The 12,500-nt window shown below is 41.2% G+C and overlaps 1 long non-coding RNA gene across 1 annotated transcript in view; it reads right to left on the reverse strand.

The window, feature by feature from the left end:
* The window catches only part of LOC122792459, a 39,716-nt gene extending 36,327 nt beyond the window's left edge, over nt 1-3,389 (reverse strand). Inside the window, exon 1 of the long non-coding RNA XR_006363311.1 lies at nt 3,308-3,389. This is a non-coding gene — a long non-coding RNA (uncharacterized LOC122792459). The remainder of the gene's footprint in view (nt 1-3,307) is intronic.
* Nucleotides 3,390-12,500: the final 9,111 nt, after the last annotated feature.

A 12,500-nucleotide genomic window follows, 5' to 3' on the forward strand; every position in this document is an offset into this window, starting at 1 on the left:
GTGTTGACAAAATGATACATTGTTGTTTTCAGCAAAGAAGTCACGAGTCTCGTTAATATAAGAAGGTGTTAATATAAGATGCTGACTCATTACAGATTCAACAGAGTGTGAAAGAATTTCTGTAGAAATATGCCTGAAAGAAAATAGAGGCATCGAAGAAAATTAAAATCATCATTATAGATTATGATATACCGTGCATGAGAGTGGATTGCAACCAATTAAGTATACATGACTGCAGAAATAGCCCTATTCAGTGATAACTCATAAAGATTAGCTTGACTGCCCTGACCAACTGTTGAATTATTTCTAGCCTTCCATCTTTGAACAGAAAGATGATAATAAATGTACTTGGCACTACGTACCCCTAAAAAAAGTGTCAGTATTGACTTTATAATCATGTTGTCACACCTGAGGACTGTCATCAGAGGTGCTGAACCTCAAGGAATCTCTATACAGTGATGAGTTGGATTATATTATTGTTACATCAGTTGGCCAGAGCTGGGAAAGTAAAATATGCCCAGGGAATGCCTAATCAATGGTTCAATGTAACATGAGCCTAAATTCCACCTCAAGAAGATGTTTCCACATTATAGCTGTGGATGCAAAGGATATATAATTAGAAATGACACTCTTCAAATAGCTGTGTTCAAAAAAGTGGTTGGAGGTAATCCTGGGACCTGCTGGTATACACCAGCAATGAGGTGAACTATCAGGTAAAAGAAGGAAACGTCCCATGTAAGGCCAAGTGGAGTGGTGTCTTCAGATCTGAACATAGGCACTGACAAGCCAAGAAAACAGTACTGGCAGCAGTCAATAAAGTTATGACCTTGATGTGGGAGGAGCTTGGCAAGGTCATGGAGAAAGACATTCAGACTGCTCAAAGTAGATAAAGCAAGCCATCCTGCAACTTAGTAGGGAAAGCGGGGATATCATGCAGATTCTTCTCAGCAAGAATGAGTGTCATTACCAAAAGACAGAGGGAGAACCCTGAAGAACAACTGAATCTGGTGAACATGCCTTCCTTTGGGTAAACAACTTCACAAGTAAATGGTGGAACTGCATACATTTCCATAAATTAAGTCACAGGGGTGAATAAACAGTGGCAAGGATATAGAAATGGATCAGATCTACATAGAAATACTGAAAGTACTGGACATAGGTAAGGTGTCACGGATACCATACCTTTCTTTCTTATGTTGTGTCTTACCTCAGGGTAGAAATTACCTTTTTCAAAATGGGCAACAGAAGGATGTATTCCAGTTATAAACAGATCACACTCCTCAGGACAAGTGAATGCCAGGATGCTGGAAAGGAGGTATCATGCAAACATGATGTCTCAGATTCAGAAGTAATATGGATTTCATCATTGCATGTGGAACAATGCACTGAATCCTAGTCCTTGTATAAATATTGGATGGATCAATGGAGTTTGCCAGTACTGTTTACATGTATTTTGTGGCCTTAAAAAAGGCATGTGACTATGTATGCTGCAAAGTCTTTTGGGATGTGTTACACCATCAAATAATCCCAGTACCATTCCCTTGTGCAATTTAGTTCAGAAATATTGATGTGAGAGTTCTATCCATATTATTGGTGTTAAGTGAAATATGTTTAACCTGGTGTATGACTCCATCAGGGGTGATTTGGTACTCCTTCCTGTTTGTGACTTTCATGAACAGGACATCAATGTTCAGCCATGGTCTGGAGTGATCCATTGTGGTGACATAAGGATGGCATCTATATTGTTGTGCAGATGATATTTTCCCATTAGCCACAAGTCACTGTAATCTGTACTGTGTATTGTAGTGGTTCAATGCTGTGTTTGATGCATCAGGGGTAAAACTCAAGATCTCCAAATAAGAGGTTATGGTCTTTCACCTGAAAAGAGTGAACTGCCCCCTGCACATAAGGGTAGCAGTTACCACAACTGCAGGAGTTTAAGTATTTGTGGGCTTGTTCTTATGTGAAGGCAGAGAGGATCAAAGGATTGATCAGTTGGAGTCCATAGTGGCAGCAGTACTCCATGTATTGCAATGGATTATGGTGGTGAAGTGAAAAGTTAGTCTTACAATGAAGCTCTCAGTTTAGTTCTCAATGTCCAATCCTCACCAATTATCATGACCTTAAGCTGCACTTGCACTGAGGGATGAATCACTGACTACAGTCTATAAGTCCTGATTCAATTACTGACTCAGTAGCTGAAGGAGCTTGCTGGTCCAAAACAGAACAATGATAAGCTAGGATAGTCAAGGATGCACATCCAGAGTGGAGACTCCATGTAGACACCCTGGTGGAGGCCTGAGGTTATTGGAGGTGCTTACCTTTCAAGGGATCAAGGCTACTGAGTGGCATTGTTTCAATAAGAAGAATGAAATGTACTCTATCATTTATACCCATTGCAAGCCACCCCTTGTGTGCATTTCTGGCATATGCAATGAGAAAAGTTTGGCATTGCAGAAGACAATATGATTCCACAAGCAGGAAGATTGTACTACTCTTGTTTCTGGCTCATGGCCTCTAGGAGGAATGAATTGGTGTTAGAGTTCTCACCTTCCAGATAAATGAATGGTCTAACTGGGGAGGTAGGAAGGTGGCTTGATGATTAACAGAGATCAAGGAAAAAAGAATAATGGGAATGGTTCATGATCTTTGAGAAGTGATGGAGAAACTAAGCTCATGAATTAAAGGATGCAAGCCACAGAAATGATTACTTCATGGGGCAGCTGATAATTATGCTCCATGACAGACTGAGGCAGGCTTCCAAATCACACAACTCTACATCTTTTCTGAAAGGAGTCAGTTGACGTAGTTCTGTGCACCTTGTAGGGATGCATCTAGGAGCCTCATATGGGAGATGTAATAGCTAAGGCCAATGGGTAGAGGGTCGGTGGCACTGAGTCAGGCCCAGGATATGTTGGGATTATATCTCCCAGCTTCCCTGGAATTCTACAAGGAATCCACAAGATGATTTTGTGTCTACTGATGTTGATGTGGTATTCTGGTCTACCATGCTTAATTTCCTGTTAATGCAACCTACCCCTGGACAACTGGTTTGGAAAATGAATGGATGTATAAACCCATACAGCACCATGTCTATATACAGAGGAATCATGTCATGCTCTCTTTCTCTGTCTCAGAACATTCAAACTCATTCTCCCCTTACATTCTGTATGTTTTTATTTGAGCACTTCACATCTGAAGCAAAAGATGCAGCAATACATGCTTCATTTCCTTTAAGAAAAGAAGTAAGAGGCAATTATTAGTAATAGAGTGTGTATATATATATATATATATATATATATATTACCATGTGTGTTTGGTCAGCAATCCCCATGAATGTGTAGATATTATCCCATCTATAACCCAGGTATCTTCCATGATGTTCAGCTTCATGAAGTCTGCAAAAGAAACCAGAGCTGACACTTCTATCATACATCCTACAGTAATGATATCTATGTGCTTTACATTCATGTTGTGAATATTATTGACAAACATACTTGGAAAATGACAGCTTTTGTGATTATTAATCTAGAGCAATCTGCAGGTAATCACGTCTTTATATTACAAAACATAAAGTTATCCATACCTTTCTAACAATTAGCAAATTAAACAAAAATGAAGGGGTTTTTTTGGTACCAAATCCACTTTCAGAAAAAAAAAGTCAGACTTTCAGCACAGGAAGTACTTTACATCAAATATGCAAAATTATATATATTATGATAATAACTTACTTTTGAGCAAGGGTTTAAAAAAAAGTCAGACTTTCAGCACAGGAAGTACTTTACATCAAATATGCAAAATTATATATATTATGATAATAACTTACATTTGAGCAAGGGTTTACAGATAATATATTTTCTACAAGTAATAGCACCTTCATTGTGAATGGTACAGGGTCCTAATAAAAGTAATGAGTTTCTCTGGCTTTCATGTCAGGTTTAGGAACATTTTTGAACTATGTAGCATAATAGGAAAATGTCCATCCTATCAGTTTTTTTTCTACTCGTTCAGAAATTGCATTTTATCAGTTGAATAGCTCATTGGACTAATATGATTTTCTGGATAACATTGCTTTACACTGCTGTTTTTCTCTGCACGACCTAATATTTTATACTGCTATGCTTTTCAATACACTGGAGGCTGTATCACCAGGAGTGAGTAACAAGTCTCCTTTGATGAGATGAAGGTATACCAAATAATACCTTGTTCTTTCAAAGAGTTTTTCATGTTTAATTATCATGATACTAAATATTTGTCTTACTTTACTGCTCAATAAAAATAAATACTCAGCACGTACTGTGGAGTTTACCTTAAATCTAATTTGGAATAGACTACTGCTTAGTGGAGCCAGAATGCCAAAGGTGATAACCATTAGCCATTTTGTGACAGACTTTAACAGAGGGGTAATTGTGGCTACATTATCAGTTTGTTTGAAGGAGCGTCTCTTATCATACACATCAGTGAAATCCCCTCATCTAATCAGCTAAGGCATTACTGGTTGTTCTCAAGACTCATTCAGAGTTACCAAGTGGGATTTTCTATATACCTGGCACCAGTCCTGTAAAACAAATTACTTTCCCCTCATCTAACCCCAAGGTCTTGTTCTGAAGGCTCCTAAACATTACCTCTTTAGGAGATTCTATTTAAACTCTTCCTCAGAGTACAGATTCAATTATCAACATTTGCTTAATTTGTAAGATATCTTAGGCAAACTGAGTTATTTTTAAAAAGTAAAAAATCTTTGGCTAAGTTTTCCTAGAATTTTATATGCAATGTCCTAGCTTAGGAAGCAAAAATAAATAAAAAATAAATAACATATTAAGCCCTGGACTGCCATTGATTCAACAGATTGAGAGTGTTACCTAATGAAAATGTTACATATCGTTAACACTGGAAATATATAAAAGAATTATTTTAGTGATAGAATAACATGAATAAGTTTTATAAATTGGGATGCTATTAAATCTACATTTGGTGTTTATAATACTTAAATGACTAAGCTTAAAAGGATTCTGCCAAGAGAATAATCCCTCCGAGCTACACACTCTATGGGCCTAAACCTTGTCACCACAATAAACAGAACATGCTGGAGGGATAGATTCCTGTCACAGAGACTTCCCATACTCTGGAATAAGCTACCTATCTATATCAAACAAAGCTCCTCATTAGCACTCTTCAAGAAAAATCTTGATGATTGGATGGAAAATAGGAAATTCACCCCGGAGATCACTTCTGTGGCTCTGCTTGACAGTGGCGCAGGAAAATAATTTTCTTGGGTGGCAAAAGCCAGGGTACCTTTTTGGCTCGGCTTGTATAGGCCCTAGGGCCAATAGCCTAGTACCTACCATGAACCTATGAATACAAAATTAAAGTTTACCATTATTCCCCTTATCCTTAAAATTAGACTTGTTTGTAAATGTAATAAAACAGAGGCATGGAGTTTCCTCTAAATGGTTATGTGACACTCATTCTAAATTAATACTTATCTAAATAATGTTGCTTAGGAAAATAGGCTTAAGTCTGGAAACCCCAAACCGTCCTTCTTAATCTCCTAATGTAGCAAGTCAAGCATTTTGTAGACTTAGCAGAAAAACAACAATAGCAGTAATAGATGCTACTAGATATTAACTGCAGAAGATGTATAGCAATGTTGTCTATATTATTAAGAATATTGTGGGTGTAGTGCCTTTCTAATTAGGGTCAGTCATTGCTCCATTAATCCTTATATGTTATTTTACTAATATATTAGGTGTTTGGATTAACTAGTGATTATGCCATTTTTTTATTAAAATGTTCCATTAATTTTAAACAACAGTCAAAATGAAAAACAACACAGCCATAATGAAATAAACTGCTAACTGAAACAAATTAATTATTGTGTGCATACCCACTAGTAATGTTTGTTGATTCTGTTTCCACCTTAATGCTATAATCTTTAATGGATCCCTAACAGAACGAACTGAAGAACTAATACCTGATTATTAAACACTTCCTTGGTAAGATTCAATTCCAACATAAGAATTTTCACATCATTGATTAGACTAAAATCCATGAGGTATTCAACTATTGAGATATTGAATACATCTTGAAGCTTGATAAACTGACTTACTAATTTGTAACATCAGAAAATTCAGGTTTTAATTTTCCTTTGCTTTGCAATATGTCAGTTATCAAAGTTTATTTTATATTGTTTATAATTCCATGTGAAGCTAAAATAATTGTGTTAATGAATTTTAAAAATTACCCAGGATTCTTCTAACAGTATTGTTTGTGAAACATGTACATATTCTTAGGATCATAGGATCATAGGAAGCTACTAGGCTATTGGCCTCAGGGCCCTTGCAAGCTTAGCCAAGTTCTACCCTTATTCCTATAATCAGCACCTATTACCCCTGCCAAATGGGACACAGGTGGAACCCCCTTGGTGAATTTACAATTACCCATCCAATCATCCAGATTGCATTTGAAGAGGGCCAATGAGCTGCTCTGTTTGACATGAAGTGAGAGTCTGTTCCAAAGGTGTGGTAACCTCTAGGAGATAAATCCGTCCCTCCAGCAGGTTCTATTAATATCACTTATACAAGGTTAGGTTCATGGACCCATGCCACTGACACCACAGAATACCTGTATCATACTATCAATGCAGGTGCAGGGTCGACCTGCTCACTATAAGCAGGTTTCGCCACACCAGGCCAGTATTGGCATATCGGGGGATAACAGGCTGTGTGCTCAACATGTGTCTGCCAAACCAGGTACACCTGTACATGTCACTGTACAGTATTATGGAACATGCACATCCCAGGCAATGTCCATGTGAAGGACTATCAAACACAGACATGGCATGCATTGCAAAGCTATGGCCATACACATTGGTAACCAGGATGTCAGGCCAGATAATGCAGTACCCATCTGTGTGGAACATTGCAGACACTACACCCCTGCACTGCACACCATTGTCTGGTGATGCAATGCCAAGGATTACCCCTCACCCAGCCTTGTACATCCATCTTGCACAGCCAACCACTACACACCCATGAAGTAATGCATACCTGCATGCCAGTACTGGCACCCTGTGTCTGCATGTGGGTTGTGATGCTCCCAACCACAGTCACTCCCAGTATAACCCTCGCTGGCATACCAACAGATGTCAAGCACTTTCACATGCTCTAGCCCATAGAACCTCCAAATATCCCCTGTGGTGCATGCAGTCCTGTGCATTACTGCAGTGTGGCAAACTAAGTAATTATGTTGTGTATTTGTGGCCCTGGCAAAGGTGTCAATGTGTGTCCATTAGAGAGTGTGGTTGTGGTGACAATGGCATCCATTCATGTGGACAGCCATGTGTGCCACACCTAATGTATGTCTACTATATCTCTGTTGCAGATGTCACTTACCTACACACATATATGTTTTTACAGCACAGCAACATGTCACATTTGTGGCACATGTAGTAACGTCATGCACATGTAATAGTAATGAGTAGTCAGTCAGGGGTTTGACCCCTGTACTCTTTGGCGTGTGGCTGATGATGCTTCTGGCTAAGTCTCCAAGCCCTTCCCTGGTGTACTTTGCCTGTCCCACTCACACACTTTCTGGTGGATGTGAAGGAGTACACCTGCACAGCAGCAGCATGTGTATTGTAAGTGATGGACATGGTCAGGTGATGGCTTCTGTACCTATTGCAGTCCTGCTCTAGACGATTGCATGTGGTACAGCTGTGATGGTGTTCCCATAGTCATCCGCATGATAAACACAGTACACTATCTAGGGAAAACATGTTGTTATTTGGCCATGACAGTCGCTGTGAGTGGTACCTGGATGTGGTGTTCTGACAAGGCATCACAGATGATATCTGGATGTACCTCAATCATTTTCCACAGTGGGAGATAGCCTAAAGACAGGAGGGTGATGTGGCACACATGACTACAGCATGTAAGTGTAGCTATGCTGCACTGAAACTACTGCCTGTTTAACATGTGTGTGGTAATGGCTATTCTGCATGTTATAATACAGACATGACAGTACTCTGTTCATGAGGGACCCCCATCTGTAGGGCCATCTGTGAACTGGTCAGTGTGTGCAACCATTTGTTTCCTGTGTTACACATGGTACACACATCTGTGCACAGCAGAAGCATGGTGTGAGGATTGCAGACAGTACATGATGATAGGGATGTGTTACTGCCATTGCATCCCTGACTGGACATGTGTGACATGAGACAGTGGCATGACAGAAACTGTCTGGGGTTCCCAGTGACAAGCCAGTAATGGGCAACTGTTCATAGCTGTGGTCACACATCTACTACACATTGTAGAGATGACATGCAGCATATATGCATGCATTGTGCTCCCTCTGCAAAGGTATACCATCTGTTGTTTTGGGTTGATGGTGATATCTATGCATACTGTTGTAGGTAATCCTGTATGATGTTGTGTTGGGTTGATGGTGTTATCTATGCATACTGTTGTAGGTAATCCTGTATGCTGTTGTCTATCACTAAGCCATATGTGGGTTTAAACTGTAACACCATAGGCTGAATGGGTTGGGAGGTCCCGGAAGAACCTCCTGTCCCACTTCAGCTGACCATGGCACCGGGCACTAGCACATCTGGGGCCAACCTTAGACATTAACATCTGTTGGCTCTGCACCACCTTCTGGTGGTACCACCACTGAGGATGGAGCATGCCCCCCCGGGAGCAGGACCAGGCAGGTACATGTCTTCTGTCATGCAGTCCCAAACGTGTTGCATTGGTGGCTCACTAAGGGGTTCCAAAGCCAGATACGCCAGCTTAAAGACGAAGTGTCACATTTACAGGGTGATGCTGCCCCTCCTGGACAGCCCCCAGCACTGCATCCTTTGCAGCTGTTTAGGTGCAGTGGCAGTTGCCCATGGCTGGGGTCCTCCATCCCACTGTTTCCATGGGCTTATGAATGCCGAATACCCATCCCCGTTCAGGGTGTATCCCCCCCACATGTGTCATATACCAACCCTGCATGCTGTCTTTTCTGTGATCCTACCTATCCTCCACGGCCATACCTACACTCCTTCCCCTACATCCAACCCTCACCTATGAAAACATAAGGCCAATCGGCTCCTAGGACAACATCTGCCCTATACATGCTGTCCATTACACACACGTGCCCACTGGACACATGAAACCCTTGTAATATGCATCACAACATACTCCTGTTATCCTCACCCCTGTCCCTCAGGCGCACGATCCTGGTATGCATATCAATCCTACATGGTTCAGGTACATGTGATGAGGACAACCCCATTGTACACACAACACTACCGGTCCCTCTATGGTTACCCCATTTACCTTTATCATGATGATGATGTTGCACACAACACCTTGCAAGTGTACTGTTCACACATAATGATTGGACAGGTACTGTTGTGTTAATGTACATTACATGCACAGAGTGATGTATGCTGCCAATGTACAACTATTTGCGTGTATGACTGACACATGTCTGTCTGAGGGAGTCTTGAGATCACATAAAGCAACACCACTACATAATACAGGCATCGCTGTTGTTTCCCATTTCATTTGTAATGCTTTGTTTCCACATGGTATGTTCCTGATATATCTCTATATATGTATGTACCTATATGCTGGACATAAACACTCACATATACATCTACATGATGGGATACATTCCTATACTGTTGAATGACTGTGCTGTATGATATGTTTGTAGTACTGCCCGTTGTCTGTATATCTGCCATGGCGTATTGGTAATTCATATTAGCTGTGTGCACAAGGTCCTGTTTCCGACCCTTGCAAAGGACGTTTATTTGGTTGCAGGGCAGAACAAGCCCATTGGATACAGAGGGAGTAAGGCACATTAAAGCAGTTGGTAGCGGGTGTGCATGGGTTTGCACAGTGTTAAGCACTGCTGACCTCTGGTTACAGCTTCTTACATTCGGTTAGCCTCTACATTGCTTTATCAGTGCAATACTCGCATACTGGTAGCCAAACATGCTTACACACGCTCGCTCCCACACTTGCAAATGCACCAACATTGGTGTTTCCATCTGTCACTCGCACCCCTGGGTGGGAGCAAGGACCACAATATTACCTTGTGATGCCTATTACATCAGACTACATGACTACAGTATCGGGAATGGCTGCCCATTAGGCGACGGCATGGTGTTCGACTGTACGGAATCAGCAGCCTGTCCAGTGAATCAGTCATGTTATTTGTGTGTTCCTCATACAATCTGCTCCCACCTTGTGATGCCTGTCATATCGGACTACATGACTACAGTATCGGGAATGGCTGCCCATTAGGCGACGGCATGGCGTTCGACTGTACTGAATCATTGGACTGTCCAGTGAATCAATTATGTTATTTTCGTGCTCCTCATACAATCTGCTCCCACCTTGTGATGCCTATTACATCGGACTACATAACTACAGTCATAGCCGGCCTTAGGCATAGGCCGTCTAGTGTGCCGCTTTAGTAGGGGCACTTTTCCAGTATTTATTTGGTGTAGGTAGATCAAGATGGGGGCACTGGGTGGTGTGGTGGAGGGTGCCGTGGTGCCCTTTTGCCTAGAGCACCAGTTGACCTAAGGCCACTCCTAACTACAGTATTGGGAATGGCTGTCCGTTAGGCGATGGCACGGCATTCAACTGTACAGAATCAGTGGCCTGTCCAGTGAATTAATCATATTATTTGTGTGTTCCTCAAACAATCTGCTCCCACCTTGTGATGCTTATTACATCGGACTACATGAGTACAGTATCGGGAATGGCTGCCCATTAAGCAACGGCATGGCGTTCGACTGTACGGAATCAGCAGCCTGTCCAGTGAATTAATCGTATTATTTGTGTGTTCCTCATACAATATGCTCCCATCTGGCTGATACATAGGAACTGAGACTCTTCAATACAGACAAGTAGTTGGGTTTTAGGAGCCACATCCATCGGCACAGTTATGCTACCGCATACCTATTATAGGTTTGCCACCTTTTCAATTGGCAAAGGTGGGACTTTAGGGTTAACACCTGTCCCACTTTGCGAGGGAGAGTCCCTCTTTAGGCAGTTGTGTCCTGCAAAAATAATCAAGACATAGCAAATGTCCTGATTACAGGACAGTATAATATTCTATGTTTCTTTAATAGTTGCATAAAACAGTTATTTTATATATGAAACTTCTATATTTTATGTGATGTAGCATAAGCAATTCAAATGTTACTAGAATAAGCTTTTATTTGTGCAAATAAGTATAATTCTGTACTATTCACGGCTGTAGGTATGGTTTGTCCTGGAAAGTCTGACATTTCTACAGAACATGTCCCACTTTGGCAATCTGGAAAGATGGCAACTCTATAGGACCTGTATGTAGAGACGTCAGATTTTGCAGGGCAGCACATACCCACAGCCAGTAGAAAGGAGAGTGCTTCACTGTTTTGCCTAAATAAAAGGTTATTCTTGTAGCATTATAGTTGCGTATACTGTTTCTTATAACATTTAGGTGTTTCAGATACAAAATAATTGTTTTACGCAACTACTTCAGACACTATAGAAATTCTTTGCCCTAAATCACAGGACATTTTCCATAATTACATTTATTTTGCAGGACACAACTGCCCAAAGGGGAGTGTCCCTCGCAAAGATGGACAAGTGGTAATGCCAACCCTATTATTCTATCATCTTTCTAAGGTAGTCAGCGGAACATGCACTTTCTCTCACTAGCAGACTTCTCATACGAATGGGGAAGAATGAACACTGAATCAGGGACACTGCATAACAACCTCAGGGACACATTTAGAAGGTTTGTGCTATTAACCTGACACATTGACGGACCCAGAGCACATATGTATTGATACACATTGTCTGAGCTACATGCTATTTAGGACTCTTACATGTTGTCATTATTCATTACATGTATTCCGCCACCTTTCCTCCTAATATCACTAGTTCTAGGAGAGTTTAGTTGGGACTGTGTTAGATTCTGATTCATAAACATGGACGTCTCTGGTAATCGGGGACAGTTCAATGATATGGTCCCTATGTGTTCCCCCAGTGGTTTACGGACTATCCAGTAGATGTGCTCTTAAGGTTTGGGAGGTATGGTCGTCTGCTATACCCACATCGGAATACTACTTACATATCCATGGGGCGGTCCTAATATGTCTCTGCCAGCCAACACCTGCAAACCTAGGCCCATAATCACATACCCATAGTTCCCCTACCTGCCACTCCTCTACAACACTCATCCTTACTGTGGATGCAGGTGGGGTATGAACACACCCTTACACAGTGCCTACTGTCCCTGTGTCAGGACACATGTCGTACGTTGTGTCAAACCATGTGTTATCAGGCTTGCACAACCTACTGTTCCGTGTACAGCTACATCCTGGTCACAGCAATCTTTACTGGCCTTGGCTGGAAGAACAACATTTTTGGTGTCCCCCAAGGGATATCGCCGTCCATGTTTAAAATGTAGACTTTGTAGAACTCTCTCACTGGTAGTTTCCTGCCAGT

The sequence above is a fragment of the Protopterus annectens genome, chromosome 1.part2 (genome assembly GCF_019279795.1).
Source record: "Protopterus annectens isolate FY-2018-M chromosome 1.part2, PAN1.0, whole genome shotgun sequence".
Lineage (NCBI taxonomy): Eukaryota > Metazoa > Chordata > Ceratodontiformes > Protopteridae > Protopterus > Protopterus annectens.